The sequence below is a fragment of the Nicotiana tabacum genome, chromosome 11, assembly GCF_000715075.1.
Source record: "Nicotiana tabacum cultivar K326 chromosome 11, ASM71507v2, whole genome shotgun sequence".
Classification (NCBI taxonomy): Eukaryota; Viridiplantae; Streptophyta; class Magnoliopsida; order Solanales; family Solanaceae; genus Nicotiana; species Nicotiana tabacum.
In genome coordinates, this window is record NC_134090.1 from 159,996,929 (window position 1) to 160,013,854 (window position 16,926).

Sequence of the window (16,926 nt, forward strand, 5' to 3'; positions counted from 1 at the left end):
GAGGTCCGTGGGTCATTTTGGAGTCATTTGGCTAAATATAGAAATTTGAAGGTTTTTCAGGAGTTTGACCGGAAGTGGACTTTTTGATATCGGGGTCAGAATCCAATTTTGGAAATTGTAGTAGGTTCATAATGTCAAATGTGACTTGTGTGCAAAATTTGAGATTAATCGGACGTGATTTGATAGGTTTCGACATCGAATATAGAAGTTTGAAGTTCTAAAGTTCATTAAGCTTGAATTAGGGTGCGATTCATGATTTCGTTGTTTGATGTGATTTGAGGCCTCGAGCAGGTCCATGTTATGTTATGGGACTGGTTTGTGTGATTGGACGGGGCTTCGGGGACCTCGGGTGTGTTTCGGGGTGGTTTCGGATCATTTCGGGCTGTTTTGCAATAGCTGATGCTGGTGTCTAGTGTTGTTCATCGCGTTCACGAGGATCCTCTCGCGTTCGTGAAGAAGGATTTGGCTTCAGCAACTCTGTTTTTCGTGTTCGCGAAGAAGGAGATCTATGTTGCACAGGTCTGACTTCGGAGGCTCATATCTCGCAATCTATGAGATGATCCAAAAATAAAAATAGCTCTTTGCGTCTATTTTTCAGAAAAGTAAACCATTTAGCATTTGTATTTGCGTACAAAATGTTATGGCTAGTAAACTATAGGCTGTCCGGGAAGATGAAGAAGAAATTTATGTTGCACATGGCTGACTTTGACAGCTTATATCTCCGAATCTGTAAGGAATTGGGAGATAACAAAAATATGAAAGTTGTATATCTTGGTGTTTAGTTTTCAAAATGTTAAACCATTTGTCATTTGGAGTTTTGTACAAAAAGTTATACCCATTATACTAGAAGCTATCTGAGAAGAGTTTGGAAATTTTTTTTGGGAATTTTCTTCTTCGCGAACGCGATGGGGGTCTCGCGAACACGAAGAAGAGTTGTCTGGGCAGTGTATACATGTAAAGAAATTGTTTTGGCTCATTTCATCTCATTTTCTCCATGGGAGCCGACCTAGGAGCGATTTTGGAGCTCCATTTTCATCATATATGTCAAGGTAAGTGTTTCCCACCTATTGCAAGTTAATTACTTGGATTATATCTGGATTTTAACATGGAAAATCTTGTAAATTAGTAGAAATTTTGGGATTTTGAAGGAAACCTAAGAACTTTTTATTCTTGGATTTTGACCACAATTTTGGACATGGAATTGAGAATAAATTATATATTTGAGTTCGTGAGGTCATGGGTAAACTTTATCTTCGAAAAATTTTGAAATCTGGGCTTGTGGGCCCGAGGGAAATTTTGACAACTTTTTGTTCGGGGTTAGGAATTGTTATAAATTAGACTGTAATGAGTAATTGAACATATATTAATGGGTTTACATAATTATTGGCTAGTTTTGGAGCATTTTGCATCGATTTGAGTCTTCGGAAGGGCGTGTAATGCTGGTTATGGAACTTCAAAGCGAGGTGAGTCTCCTTTCTAACCTAATAAGAGGGAAATAACCCCATAGGTGAACCAAATTAATATGTGCCTCTATTTATGGGGGCTACGTACGCACGAGGTGACGAGAGTCCGCACGTAGCTACTAGTTATGCCTATGTCCGGGTAGTTTAAGGTTTACACCATGCCTTGTTGATATTGTTATTGATTTATGTTTATTGTTTGCCTTGAGAAGAAGCGAGATTGAGTTTTCTTAGTAAATCTCTTGAAAAGAGTTGAAATTGAGAAATTTAAGATCTAAAAGGTTTTATTTGAACTACGTATTTTTGAAATGAATTGAAGGAATGTTATAATAGCTTAAGAAATATATGTGTAACTGCGTCGCATGTATGTTTCGTGAGTGAGGTAATTTGCTTAAAAAGCTACAAGCTGAAATTTCCCTTATTTTGCAAAAAAATCAAGAAAGAGATATAATTTTAATGTTAAATTTATATTTGACTGCGTCGCAAGTATGATCCGCGAGCGAAGTGATTTCTTAAATTTATATTTTACCACGTAGCACGTATGATTCGCGAGTGGGGTATTTCCTTCTACTACTCTTATGGGATCGGGCTGTTCTCCTCGGCAGGATTTATATACCACACTCTCATGGGAGCGGGCCGTTCGCCTTAGTAGGTTAATAGATGCATCTATGGTTCGCTCCGTTCGACCCTCGGTAGTGCACATTTTACTTTTATGTTGGATCGGGCCGTACGCCTTGACATTTCCTATATATATATTATCCTCATGTAACACACACAAACACATCATTCTTATGGGACTCGTGCTTAACATTTGGCTAGCAGCCAGTGTATCTGAGGATCTTTCCCTGATTTGAAATTGTAACAACCATTTTTTGAAAGCCACTATACTTTTATGAATATGTTCCAGTTACGGATGGAACATGTTAGTTGAGAGCTCGAGTATAGTCGTAAAGAATGGAACTGTTTCACGTATTTTATACATGTTTGTTTAGTATGTTTACTCTGCTTCATATTTATTCAATTTTTTACTGTATTTGATGTCATTGGACCACTAGTAAGTGTCGAAGTCGACCTCTCGTCACTATCTCTTCAAGGTTAGGCGGGATACTTACTAGGTACACGTTGTTTTTGTACTCATGCTACACTTGCTGTGCATTTTTGTTACACAGACACATGTTTGTCTTGGCTTAGTTCGGCGCAACGGCATGGTTGATACGAAGACTAGGGTGAGCTGCATTTCTCGAGACGGTCCGCAGCCAGCAGAGTCTCCTTCAGAGTAGTGTATTGTATTTCCTTTATTGTCCAATTTATATTTCAGACGTTTAGTATATTACATTGTTCCCTAGAAATTGCTCATGCACTTTGTGACACCAAGTTCTGGGATGACTAAGGGATTATTCAGTATTTAGGTTTGTTAAAGACATTATTATTTAATCAATGGAATTCTTTATTAATTGTTTAATGTTTAAAAAAGGAATGATTTCAAAATAGTAAACGAGAGATTTCTAGTTATTTGGTGTTGGCTTGCCTGACAGTGGTGTCCGTCACCATCACGATCCTTAGTGGACTTTGGGTCGTGACATATAGTAGTGGTACTGAGAACTAAACTATCAACACTCCACCTTTTACACTATCTAAATGCTAGTTACTTGTTTTCCAGTCGGTCTGAGGTATTCACAAGGGGATCCATCATTCATCCGCGTTGTTTCGTCGGGTAATTTAGATACCTTGTTAGATGGTTGGATGTGTATTATCTTTCAGCCTGACTTTAGAACAAGTAAGAAGCTTTAATCTTTTCATTCTGCTACATGCTTGTTGAGTAGCGAGCGACTGTATCTAAACTTCAAGAACTCACTCCACTACTTTGCCATCGAGTACGTGGGTGCAACTATTGCCATCCGATGTTATAAGAAGGATACAAATAGCTCGTCAAGGTAATAATTCCTAATAAAACATTTAACTGAATTTTTCCGGTCAAGGGTCTTATGAGCATATATTGATGGGATAGTCTCATTCATTCTGTGAGTTTACTTTTTTTTATACTAGAATCGCCCTGAGTCAATATGTTGTCTTATATTCATTTGAGTCATAATTCATCTACCTCCCTAAGATGTCATAAGAAAATAATGTATAGAACTACTATAGTTTCTATTTGATCCAAAGGTAAACTATGGTGTTAAACCTATTTCGCTCCATATGATTTTTGGTGGATAACTTACCATGTGCGAAATGTGGTGTAACAGGCTGGTGATTAATTCCTGTTGGTCGAGCATTTTGATGTATACTTCTTTAGCGAAGGGTAGACTTCGATGGTTTTTACTTTTTGGAGGGACATTTTGATTCTTGACATTACTTTTTCATCTAATGTGACGCTAAATAAGAGCTTTTTATTGCTATATTTTAGGTAATTTGGTGTCATGATCATGCTTATAATGATGATGTCTTTAGTCACTACAAAAAGGGACTGTTAGTAAATCTTGAAGACAATTATTAAATTATCTATTCTGCATAGGTAGTAGGTCTTCTATTCAGAATAGCCTGCAACTGAATCTACATATCCATCAAAGATGCACTATTGCAAATGCCAAGGGTTAAGTTTGAAGGGAGCAAAGAAGAAAGGATATTGATGAGATAAAGTATCCCGGGAACTTAACATAATATGGTGTTGAATTTGTTTCAGTGAGTTTGCAATGTTTAGAAGAGGATTTTCATTTGTTCAATTGACCATGTGAAAAAGTCGAATGCAGGAAACAAACCTTCATTTTATATGGAGAGTGAAGCTGAAAGTTGAAACTTGCCTTCATTTTATCCTGTCTGGCTCGATGGTATCTCTCCCCATTATGATCTTGAAGTGCCACATATGCTGAGTTTAGCACTTGTAAGGACTATCATCATTCTGGAAGTCAGCCCGGAAATGACTCATCTTGTCGACCCAGGGTATAACCTACTTCCTACCAGCTTTCCTCATAACTCGAAGAGGGACGTAAGGATATGTTCCACTCAGACCGATCAGTATCAGGAAACGTGCATCTCAGGATCGAGTGATGAACTCCTCGGTCGGAAACCACTCGAACATCCATTGGACCTGTTCTTCAGTTAGATTATCAAATAGCTCTACCCATCCTTTGGCATCTTCTGGCTGAGCGAACATATTGGGTATGTAATGCATTCGCTTTGGATGATGGAAAGCGATCTGATCATCCCAGTCCCTTCGCTGGATCTCTTGTCGGTATTCGCCCTTTTGGAGGTGCTCCATGAGCCAGAGTTGAAGTAATAAATTGCAGCCTTCGAAGTGTTTTCCTCCTCGTTAACACTTCTCCAAGGCTCGATATATGTCTGCAATGATCATGGGCATGATGCTGAATGGCTGCCCACCAATCCCTTCTATTAGGGTCTTAGTTACCATAGCCAGCCTGGTATGGATTCTTGCCTTCTTCATCGGAAACATGATCAGCCCCAGGAAACAGAACATGAAGACGAAAACCCTTTGATGGATGTGTCCCAAGGATGTGATGGCAAACTCGTCAGGGTAGGTATGGTAGGATTTGTTGTGACCGTACCTTTCATACAAATAGTCAAAAGGGATATAGGATTCCTTCAGACATGTCAATTCTGGATTCTTCTTTAAACCCATCATTTTGAGGAAACCCCTGCTGTTACGGTTCTCAGGCATCAGCAGACCCGGAGTTTCCCATACTAGACCGGCCAATCCTCTTATCTCCTCTAGTAAGGGTGTCATTTCAATGTCCCTAAAACGGAACACAGCCCTTTCACAATCCCAAAACAGTGTGGCAGCTTCTATGATCTTGTTGTTAGGAAGGATCTCCAGAAGGGATGGTAGATTTCCCAGATACTTTCTGACAAGAGTTTGATCACTAGAGTGAAGATCTTTCCACCAGCTTAGTAGTGTTGTGTTGATGTTGGTGACCATGCCGAATCTAGGGACTTCGTGCCTCATATTTCTACAAGACAAATAAGGTTAGGCCCTCACCCCCACTAGACTCGACTATTTAATATCAACAATTAACATGAAACATTTAGTTCTCCAAATAAATGCACAGAATATGATGATGTCCGTTTGGGTTTAGAGAAACCCAGTAGACTTTGGACAAAGCTATCTTAAAGGATCATTATGTGGATAACATAACTGACTCGGCTAGGTTTGACCATGATGCATGCACAATTTGAACAGAGTAATGGTTTATATGGGGTTTTAGAGTGGTACCCTTGAGCGGACAAATCAAGGGAGAAGGCACGGAACCGTCGACTGCACCGCTAATCGACTGGTTTTACCGCAAATATGCCTTTCCGAATTTAGGGGGTAATGATATAGGAAGAGCGCAACCACTCATTATAAGCATTGCTATATTTGTTTGGCACGAGTGGAGTATGATGTTGAGCATGATTATGCAATAATTAAAACATGTTGGCACGTATTTGCACGTTAAGAAAGCGATAAATATAGCAGTTTCATAATTTAAAGCAGTAATAAAGGAAAGAAACAAGAAGACATGTCAGTTTTGCAGTTGAAAAGGATATTAAATTCTTAAAGGAATTAAACAAGTAATTTCACATAAAGAGGTACAAATTCACAAGAACAATCTGAAGTGGTAAAAGCTAGAATCGAGTTTATGACATTTTGGGTATAGGACAACTCATTCCTTTTGGGAACTGGGTTTTGCATTCGAAGAGTCGCCATCTAATAATTTAAGGTGCATTAGGACACCTATAAGGTTCACTTCTAAGTTAGTTTGATAACCAGAGATAGGGTAAGGGCTTGAAATTATCCTAAGGGGAAGGTGTTAGGCACCCCTCAGGATCCACTAGTGTGGTTCCCGGCCAGACTGTTTTTGTGAATTTTGTACAATTAGCATATAGACAAGTATAGGCTCAAGTAGTAGAGGATTTAGGTTTAAACACCTAAAGGTTTGAAAGAACAATTATTAAAAGACAAATTTTTTAAGAGAAGTCACGGTTCTATAAATACTTGAGAATTTTAAAAAAAATAAGGGAGGTCCTAGGTTTATTTATAATATAGATCACATCAATGCGATACCCGGTATGACACTCCTCATAAGAAAGGATACACGTGGTATTAGCACACCGGTCATCATATCCATGGATGCCTTTCCCACCCCGTTAAGGTATTAAAGCGCGGATTGGTCTCGGCCTCTATTGCGTACTATTACCCGTCCCATTCATATCAGTCCTGGAGGAATTTAAGACTACTATTCCTATAAGAGGGAGGATTTTAGGCTGACTCTTAGGTTTTAAAGGTAAAAAGACTAAGGCGACATTCAAAACACATAGGACTGCATATTAGGGGAAACATGTAAGCAACTAAGAGGCTCATATATACCTCCTCAAGCAAAGCACATAAAGAACGACTCAAACACATTTAGGGTCAGAGTTTAAAATACTAAGACATGGGAGTTTTAGTTGTTGAAGCAGACCTGTTTATTACATAACTCAGATAAGAAGTCTGAATCAGGCCTGCCTGCTGGTTGTAACAGTTACTAATTAACAAAGGCGGATTCAGTTTTGTTGTTATCACCTAAGGCTTGCCTAAGTGTGTTTGGTGAGATCCTATAGACACGATGCCTATTACTGATTAGGAGTGTAGCAAAGCAGTGACAGTTTTAAATGAGCGATTTGGAATCCTATAGGCATGCTTTCTAAACCGTATTAATAAAAGGAGTAGGTTGTTAAGATTGATTCAGAACAATACGAGTCAACTAAGTTTAAAATAGACTGGTTTCAGATCCTATAGGCATGATCTCTATTATTGCTGATTTTTTTAATTCCTATAGACATGATATCTAGTTGAACTTGAAACGAAGTAGGCAGGATTTACTTGAAATTCCTATAGGCATGATTTCTATGAAAATACTAATTTTAACCTTATGAACATGATGTCTGATTATAGTCGTTTAGCTCTTATAGGCATGGTGTCTAAGTGTGGTAATAAAACATGCAGAATTTAAAATAGGTCCTATAGGCATGTTATCTAAATGTAGAATTAAAACATGCAGAATTTAAAGAAACAGATCCTATATGCATGTTCTCTACCCTTCTAATAGCTAAACATGCATAATTACCCATCCCCTCTTCACTAGCCAACCCAATATTTGTTACAAATTATTACAGACCAAATACTGAATTACATTAGAAAAGTGCAAAAATGGAAATTACATCCATATGAAGCCTGATTCTTGACTTCCTCTCTGAGTTATGGAATAAAACACCTCAAGTACCACTTGTATCAAAGGCCTTTCTCAGACCTGGGTGTGTCAAAGCTCCCGAAGGGTCTCAAGGGACCATGGGCAGTGCTTACACCCAAGTTTGCATAACCAGATAGAGATGAGTGCAGTGTGGAAGGGCCAGCCCTTATGTGTCCAAGTTCAGAAGGAGCTCATGGGTCCCAAGGCAAGGCTCACACAAGAGGGGTGTAACCTAGGTTCTAAGAGTATAGTAAAAGTATAGAAATAGAGATTTATTTAAAACTGGGTTGAGAATAGTAAGTGGTAAGGGTGATTTGAAAACAGTAGTAGTAAAATTCAAACTACACAGAATCAGTAATTGCACAAAAGTGGTCAGTTTTGGAATACATCGCATGAAGCATATGACCCTAAGAGGGGTCAGGTTTGGACATACAAAGCAATAGATAATGCTGGCATGCCCACAAACCAGCCAGAGAACACAAACACATAGGGGGATATGGGGGTTTGGGATTCATAAGTCAGCAAATCATATAACAAGTGACTGACAGAGTACATGTATAAGGGAAAACATCAATTTAGAAGGGGAGGGAGTAGATTACATCATGTTTAATAATATAACCTGATTGCATAAGCAAAAGCAGGCAAGAGTGAAGGAAACTGAAACAAATAAAGAAACATGTTATTGTTGATGCTTGAAGATTAACTAGGACATACCAGTAAGAAGCAAAATGCAGAAAGAAAGAAATAAGCAAGATTCCACAGTCTAGCTTTGGCTTTCAGCCAGCTAGACAAAGCACTATCAAAAGTAGTAATAGAAAAGAGAGAGTTTTGAGTGGAGTGTGTGTTCTGAACTCAGATGGTTCGTCTTTGAAAGAAGAGGGGGTGGGTATTTATAGCTTTTGAAAACGAGTGCAGAAGAGGTAATAAGTAAAGTCTTAACACAAATATAAAAACAATTACAAGTCAAAATCAATTACATAAGTGAGTCCCTTTAATTGAGGAATCACTGTTTAACGGGTACTAATAGGTTCAAATAAGGAAAGAAATCAGTTGATTATTGCCATATAAGGGGTAGTAAAAGCATGCAATGAACAATCAAGTCTGAGTACAAAAATATGACTATTTTTGGAAAGCATTCAGCAAGGTAAAACATCACGGTAAAGGGAAAGGAATCAATTAATTTTAAACAGGCGAGTGAAATCAGGGCTCATATAAGAAAAGCTTTTGAAATCAGTCACAAGATCAAGGTCAATCAAGTTGCTTCTGTACTTCAGTATATAAATAGAGTGAACAGAAACATAAGACATACGAGGCCAAGGTCAATCAAGTTGCTTCTGTACTTCAGTATATAAATAGAGTGAACAGAAACATAAGACATACGAGGCCAAACACATTGGCAAATGAAACAACGTACAATAATAACAGAAATAAGCCTAGGATTCAGTAGTGAACAAAGTTAGATAGTTAGGGCTCACACGTATAGACAAAGTGAAGAAGAGAGTCAAAACAAGTACAGGTCTCATAGTAACAAGTGAGGAAACCTTTTGAGAAATCAGGATTTCAACAATGGTCGAGTCTAAAAGATGGTAAAACTCATAATCAGATGAATCACATAAAGAAAAAAGAGAGTCTGAAACAAGGAATTTTAAATCAAGTCAAGTATTCAAACAAACAGTTTCAAACCCAAAGACCTGGGGTTTTCAACAATAATCGAATTTAAAAGATAGTAAAACAAATAAGTCAAACAAGAACGAGGAACTTAATCAAACAAGTACACATCTCACAAACAATCTCAAAACTTGGATAAGACAAAAAAGGAATTAGGGTTTTCAACATGCTAACTCAGATAGAAGAACAACATGAACAAAACATAGCAAAATCACAAACAACATTAAAATCGTGGTAGAGATCTTTTGAAAAACTTAAAGGAAAACCCTATGAAGAGTCGTTTTGAAAGAAAATTTGAAGAACTTTCGAGAAAACCCTTAAGACATTCATAGCAAGTACAAATCTAAAGTAGATCTAGAAAAAATATCAAAAGATCTTGAAGATTAGGGTTTCGAAAAACTTAGAAAAGGTGAGAAAGACCTTGAAAGTTTCCGATCTAACCAGGAAAGTCAAGGATCTGCCTTGAAAGGCCATGAATGGCCAGAGAAAGATCGTAGATGGCCGGAGAAAAGCCATGAACAACAGTTCGAGCAGGGACTGGACCAGATTCCTTCGAGGACTGGCCATGAAACCATAGAAACAAACACCCAATAGTCGTGAGAGGCTGATACATGTCTCCAATGGCCATGGGAGGCCATGGATTAGGCAGGGTTTAGGGTGGATTAGGGTGGGGTTAGACGACAGCGGCTAGGGTTCATGAGGTTTCAGAGAGAGTTAAGAGAGAAGAGGGATTCAGAGGCGGCGGTTAGTGAGAAATAAAGTAGGGTAAGGGGTCGTTTGGGGTTAAAAAAGGAAAGGGGGAACGGTGGTCGTTGATCTAAATGATCAACGACCTGGATTTAAATGGTTAGGTGGGGATCCGGGTTTGGGTACGTTTAGTTGTGTTAGGAATCGGGTTTAAACGAAATTGGGTCTGATTTGGGGTTCAAATTAGGCTACAATTGAAATGAAATTGGGCTATTTTTTCAATAGCCAATTTTTCCCTTTTAAAATTATAAAAAATAGTAAATTAATTTCTGGAAACAAATTAAAAGCACTAAAATGACTTATAAAATATAATTAACAATTTTAAAATACAAGACTTAATTTTTATGAATATAACCACAATTTAAATCTTAAAAGGGGCTAATATTGCAATTATATGCAATTTAGCTCTAAAAATACTAAATAAATTTGTAAAAATATGCAAACATTACCTTAGCTAAACATTCGCATAAATATGAAAATCCAATAAATGAACCACTAAAAACAATAATTATTGGGTTTTTATGGATAAAAGAGAGCAATAAATTGATTTAAAAACCTTTAAAAACAATGAAAAAATAATAAAATATTTGGACACACTTATATATGCATATACATGCTATTTTGAAGTTATTTCGCATATTGAAAATATATAGGGAAAAATTGGGTATCAACACCTTCCTCGGGCACAAAGAGGTTCCCAAATTAGGACACGCTTTACATTCCCGCACTATGTATTTAAATATCGCAATACTTTTTATAATCCTCACTGACTTGATTATCTTTTTGTTTTTATTTTATTATTCCCCTCCGCAAAGGTTAGTTCGTGCACTTTGGCATCATCATCTTATTCCACGAGATCCAGGGGCCCTCCACCCACTCCTCCTCTTAGCCCTGTCAAAAACAAGAACAAAAGCAAGATGGAAGATTTGAACAATGTCAGGAAGGAGAACCCAGCTGAATGGGTAGAGGCCACTAATATCCATGGTACTCAGGTTCCTAATGATAATGTGTCACAACTCGAACAAAAGCTGCTGAAATTGCAAGAAGAGCTCGATCAGGTTCGGAATCTGGAAAGCCTGTCATTTTCCCTCAGCACCCCAGATATCAATTTTCCCAATACTCAAAACCATACACCTCCTCAAAATATCCCAAAGCAACATAATCATCTCGCTCCTCACCATCACACTGTTCCACCAAAGACCCAATGCAACACCTGTCATATCCCAAACAATACTCCACTACTCATCCCAGAACCTCAAAACTCGACAAATGACACTTTATACACCCATACACCAGGCCACCATAACACTCATATCTACGTGGAGACCATGCCACACTCCACCCAAATTATCTCCAGCACACCTGAGTCTAATGAAAAGGATCTGCTTATCAGGTACCTGACCGAGGAACTTAAGAAATTGAGTAGCCGGATTCGGAGCGTTGAGGGAAGCAATGGAATCGAGGGTCTGAACTATAAAGATCTTTGCATACAGCCTGATGTCGAACTACCCGAGGGGTACAAACCTCCTAAGTTCGAAATGTTTGATGGTACGGGTGATCCAAGGGTCCATCTGAGGACATACTGCGACAAGCTGGTTGGAGTAGGGAAATACGAGAGAGTTTGCATGAAGCTATTCATGAGGAGCTTGAAAGGAGATGCGTTGTCTTGGTACATCAACCAAGAACCAAAGAAGTGGTCAAGCTGGGTAGGCAAGGCATCCAACTTTATGGACAGGTTCAGGTTTAATACAGAGAATGCGCCAGACGTGTTCTATATTCAGAATCTAAAGAAGAAGCCCACAGAGACGTTTTGCGAGTATGCTACTCGTTGGAGGTCCGAAGCTGCTAAGGTCAGACCTGCCTTAGAAGAGGAGCAGATGAACCAGTTCTTTTTCCGGGCTAAATACCCACAGTACTATGAACGGCTGATGATGATTGAGAACCACAAGTTTTCTGACATTATCAAACTGGGTGAAAGAATTGAAGAAGGTATGAAAAGCGGTATAGTTACAAATTTCGAGGCCTTGCAACCTACAAATAAGGACTTACAATCCGGTGGTGTGTCTAAGAAAAGGGATGTAGGGGCCGTGATGGTTGCACAAAGGACCAAATCTCCCCTCAAATACAAAACTTACCCAACACCTCCACTCATATATCAGCCAACCCCAAATTACCAAGCACCATCACCCTCATACCAAGCTCCACCACCAACTTATCAATTACCTCCACCTCCTACATAGCAACCAACTACACCCAGATACTCCCAACCCGCTCATGTATACCAAACTCATAATGCTCAACCATCCCACTATCAATCACCTCCTACATGCCAAAACTTCCCTAAACCTCGACCCAATTTTGATTGCAGACCTTCAAAATAATATACAGCCATCGCTGAACACATTGACCAGCTGTATGAGAGACTCAAAGCTGCTAGTTATGTCACCCCCATCCCTGCTGCAACCCCTGAGAATCCTTCCTAGTGGGTTAACCCAAACAAATTCAGTGCATACTATTCTGGCATGAAAGGGCACACCATCGATGAATGTCGTTCCTTGAAAGACAAGATCCAATCTTTGATTGACAACATGATCATTGTGGCAAAAGAAACCGCTCCAAATGTTCGCAACAACCCTCTACCAGACCATAAGTGTGGAGGTATCCACATGATTGAAATAGAATATGACTGGGATCCCGAGGGATCAATCAGATTGATCGCAGAAGGTGATGACCCAAAGAAGCCAATAATTACTCTCAACCCAACCATGGTCCAGATTCAACCGTCTGAGGACGCTGAGGTGAATATGTATGTACCACTTGAGTTTGAAGCAACGTCATCCGCAAAGGCACCAGCACCAATTGAGGTTGAATTTGTTTCTCCGGAAAATGCACCCGCACCATTTGAGGTTGCAGTTTTGCCACCCAAGGCGCATACTCCATTTGGAGTGAGGATATCCATGCCGATCCCAGTGGCAATGTCGACAATGACACCATTCCATACAAAGACTATACCCTGGGACTATACAGCCGAGGCGAGAAGGAAAGGCAAGGTCAGGTTCGACAAGACTGTTGCAGCACAAGGTATGACAAGAACTAGTAGAGTCTATACCCCTTAATATCTAGCTGAGTCAAGCAAGAAAGCCTCTAATCGGCCACCCATCATTGAGACTGGTCCAGACGACCTCTAGAGGAAAATACAAGCCAAGGAGTATTCGTTCATCGACCAGTTAAACAAGATGCCGGCACAAATATCCATTCTCTCTTTACTGCAGAATTCTGAGGTACACAAGAATGCTCTGTTAAAGGTGCTGAGTGAAGCATACATACCAAGCAACATCACGGGCGGGGAAATGGATAACATGGTAGGACAAGTGTTGGAGAGCCATAAGATCACTTTTATAAGGACGAGCTGCCACCTGAAGGGTTGGGGCACAACAAAGCACTGCACATCATCGTGCAATGCGAAGTCTATTTCATTACTAGAATCCTGATTGATGGAGGTTCCAGTCTCAACATTTTTCCGTTGGTAACACTCAAGAAATTGGGTAAAGGACTGCACGAGATAAAAGATGGAGCAATCAGTGTGAAAGTCTTTGATGGTTCTTAGAGGTCCACCATCAGTGAGATCGTTCTATGCTTAAAAATGGGACCAACATGGTTCGATGTTGATTTCCAGGTGATAGACGTGCCATCATCTTACAACTTACTGCTGGGACGGCCATGGATTCATGCCGCTTGGGCCGTAGAATCAACACTGCATCAGTCAGTAAAATTCGAATGGAATCACCAGGAAGTGATCATTCACGGCAATGGTAGCAACCCTATATACAATCGCCAGACCATTCCGGCAATCTAAAGAAGAAAGAAACTGGGTGGAGAGACTTACCACCACATCGAATGGGTCAATGCTATCGAAAAAGACAAATGGTGGGATAGCAAAATCGAGAGTATACTGAATTGGAGTGGGTACGAACCTGGCAAAGGGCTCGGTAAGAACCTCCAAGGATTCGCTAAGCCCGTAAAACTCAAGAAACATGGCACTACCTTCAGTTTGGGATATGAATATACATGGGAAGAATTCAACTACTGGTCGCCACCATGGTGTGGTCCTTACTACCCACCAGAGCAGCCAATACTGCATCTGGAGCAGACTTTCCAACAGGCCGACATTGTTTATGGGTCAGATGAAGAAAAAGCACTTGCAGCGGTGAAGAACTTGTTCCTAGAAGACAATGACATGGACTGTTGTGTTGTCTCAAGGAGGAGGGGGAGAAATGTCTTTCCGTATACACTGTAAGCAGATGGGAACACCTCAATAATTTGACCATCAGGACAACCAGAGCTCGATGAGCCTCGGGGTAGCAAGGCTAAAATAAGCATTATCCATTGTTTTTACTAAATGATTTTCTTTTCGCATTTTCAATTCCCGCAATAAGATCTTCAATGTTCAAAACAGTTATGCAATTTATCAAAGCATTTTGACTTTTCTTATAAATCAACACTCATTATCGTTTTCTCTCATTACTTTACTTATACAACATTACTATTACTTATCTTGATGAACCAATGACTGTGACATGCAATGAGATAACACAACAAATGTACATTGATTCAGAGGAAGATGACATACCTGACGAGATTGTCAAAGAAGTTGAGATTTTTGAGAACAGACCTAAGTCCAACCTGGACGAGACCGAAATTGTTAACCTGGGAGACACCAAAAACATCAAGGAAACACGAATTAGCATTCACCTATCACCATCAGAAAAGAAAGAATACATGGAATTTCTAAAGGAATATAAGGACATATTTGCATGGTCGTATGATGACATGACTGCACAGAGTACGTCTATTGTGGCTCATAAACTGTCGACCGGTCCAACATGTCCGCCGGTAAAGCAAAAGCTCAGAAAGTTCAAGCCTGATATGAGTCTAAAAAATCAAGAAAGATGTCACCAAGAAGGTCAAAGCTAAGGTTCTCACGGTAGTGGAATACCTAACATGGTTAGCCAACATCGTGCCACTGTCAAAGAAGGATGGGAAGGTCAGGGTCTATGTCGACTACCGGGATCTCAACCGGGCCAGTCCAAAAGATGACTTCCCTTTGCCAAATATACATATCCTGATTGACAATTGCGCTAAGCATGAGCTGCAGTCATTTGTAGATTGCTTCGCTGGTTATCATCAGATCCAGATGGATGAAGAATATGCTGAGAAAATGGCTTTCACTACACCGTGGGGAATGTACTATTACAAGATGATGTTGTTCGGCCTGAAGAATATATGGGCCACCTACATGAGGGCCATGACTACTATTTTCCATGATATATTACACAAGGATATAGAGGTATATGTAGATGATGTTATCATCAAATCCAAGAAGGCCACTGATCATATGGAAGATCTGAGGAAGTTCTTCAATAGATTGCGAAGGTACAACCTGAAATTGAATCCTGCCAAGTGCGCATTTGGGGTTCTTACTGGGAAATTACTTGGGTTTATTATGAGTCGCTGAGGAATAGAACTGGATCCATCAAAAGTCAAAGCCATTCAAGAATTGCCACCACCAAAGAACAAGAAAGATATGATGAGTTTCTTGGGAAGGCTCAACTACATCAGCCGATTCATAACATAGTCTATAGTTATTTGTGAGCCAATCTTTAAGATGTTTAAGAAGGACGTCGCTACCAAATGGACTGGTAACTGCCAAAAGGCCTTCGACAGAATCAAGGAGTACCTGTCAACACCACCAGTCTTAGTCCCGTCCGAGCCAGGTAGACCCTTATTACTCTACCTTGTAGTGTTAATTGGAGCTTTCGGCTGCGTCCTGGGGCAGCATAATGAAACGGGGAGGAAGGAACAAGCCATTTATTACCTTAGTAAGAAGTTCACCCGTACGAGGCCCGGTATTCTCTATTAGAGTGCACCTATTGTGTTTTGACTTGGGTAGCTCAGAAACTGAGACATTACTTTTGTGCCTATACTACATATCTCATATCAAGGATGGATCCTTTGAAGTACATCTTTCAGAAGCCCATGCCCACCAGCAAGCTATCCAAGTGGCAAATCTTGTTTAGTGAGTTCGACATTGTTTACATAACTCATAAAGAGGTCAAGGGACAGGCACTGGCAGACCACCTTGCAAGAATCCCGTGGATGGAGAATACGAACCCCTGAAAACGTATTTTCCTAACGAAGAGGTATCATTCATAGGAGAAGACATTGCAGAATCCTATGACAGTTGGAGAATGTTTTTCGATGCAACAACAAATTTCAAAGGAGTTGGTATAGGAGCAGTCCTAGTATCATAAACCAATCAGCATTATCCAGTGTTTGCCAAACTCAGGTTCCCGTGCACCAATAATATGGTCGAGTATGAAGCCTGCATCTTAGGACTCAAAATGGCCATTAACATAAACGTTCAAGAATTGTTGTGATTGGGGATTCAGACCTACTTATACATCAGGTGCGAGAAGAATGGACAACCAAGAACTCCAAGTTACTCCCGTATCTGCATCATGTACAGGAATTGTGAAAGAGGTTCATGAAGACGGAATTCCAGCATGTTCCCAGGGTCCAGAATGAGTTCGCTGATGCATTGGCCACCCTATCATCTATGATACAGCATCCAGACAAGAATTTCATTGATCCCATTCCAGTAAATATCCATGATCAACCAGCTTATTGTGCCCATGTTGAAGAGGAAGCAGACGGAAAGCCTTGGTTTCATGATATCAAGGAATATTTGGCAAAAGGAGAGTACCCTAAGCTTGTAAATCCTACTTAGAAACGCACACTTCGGAGATTGTCCAGCAATTTCTTTCACAGCA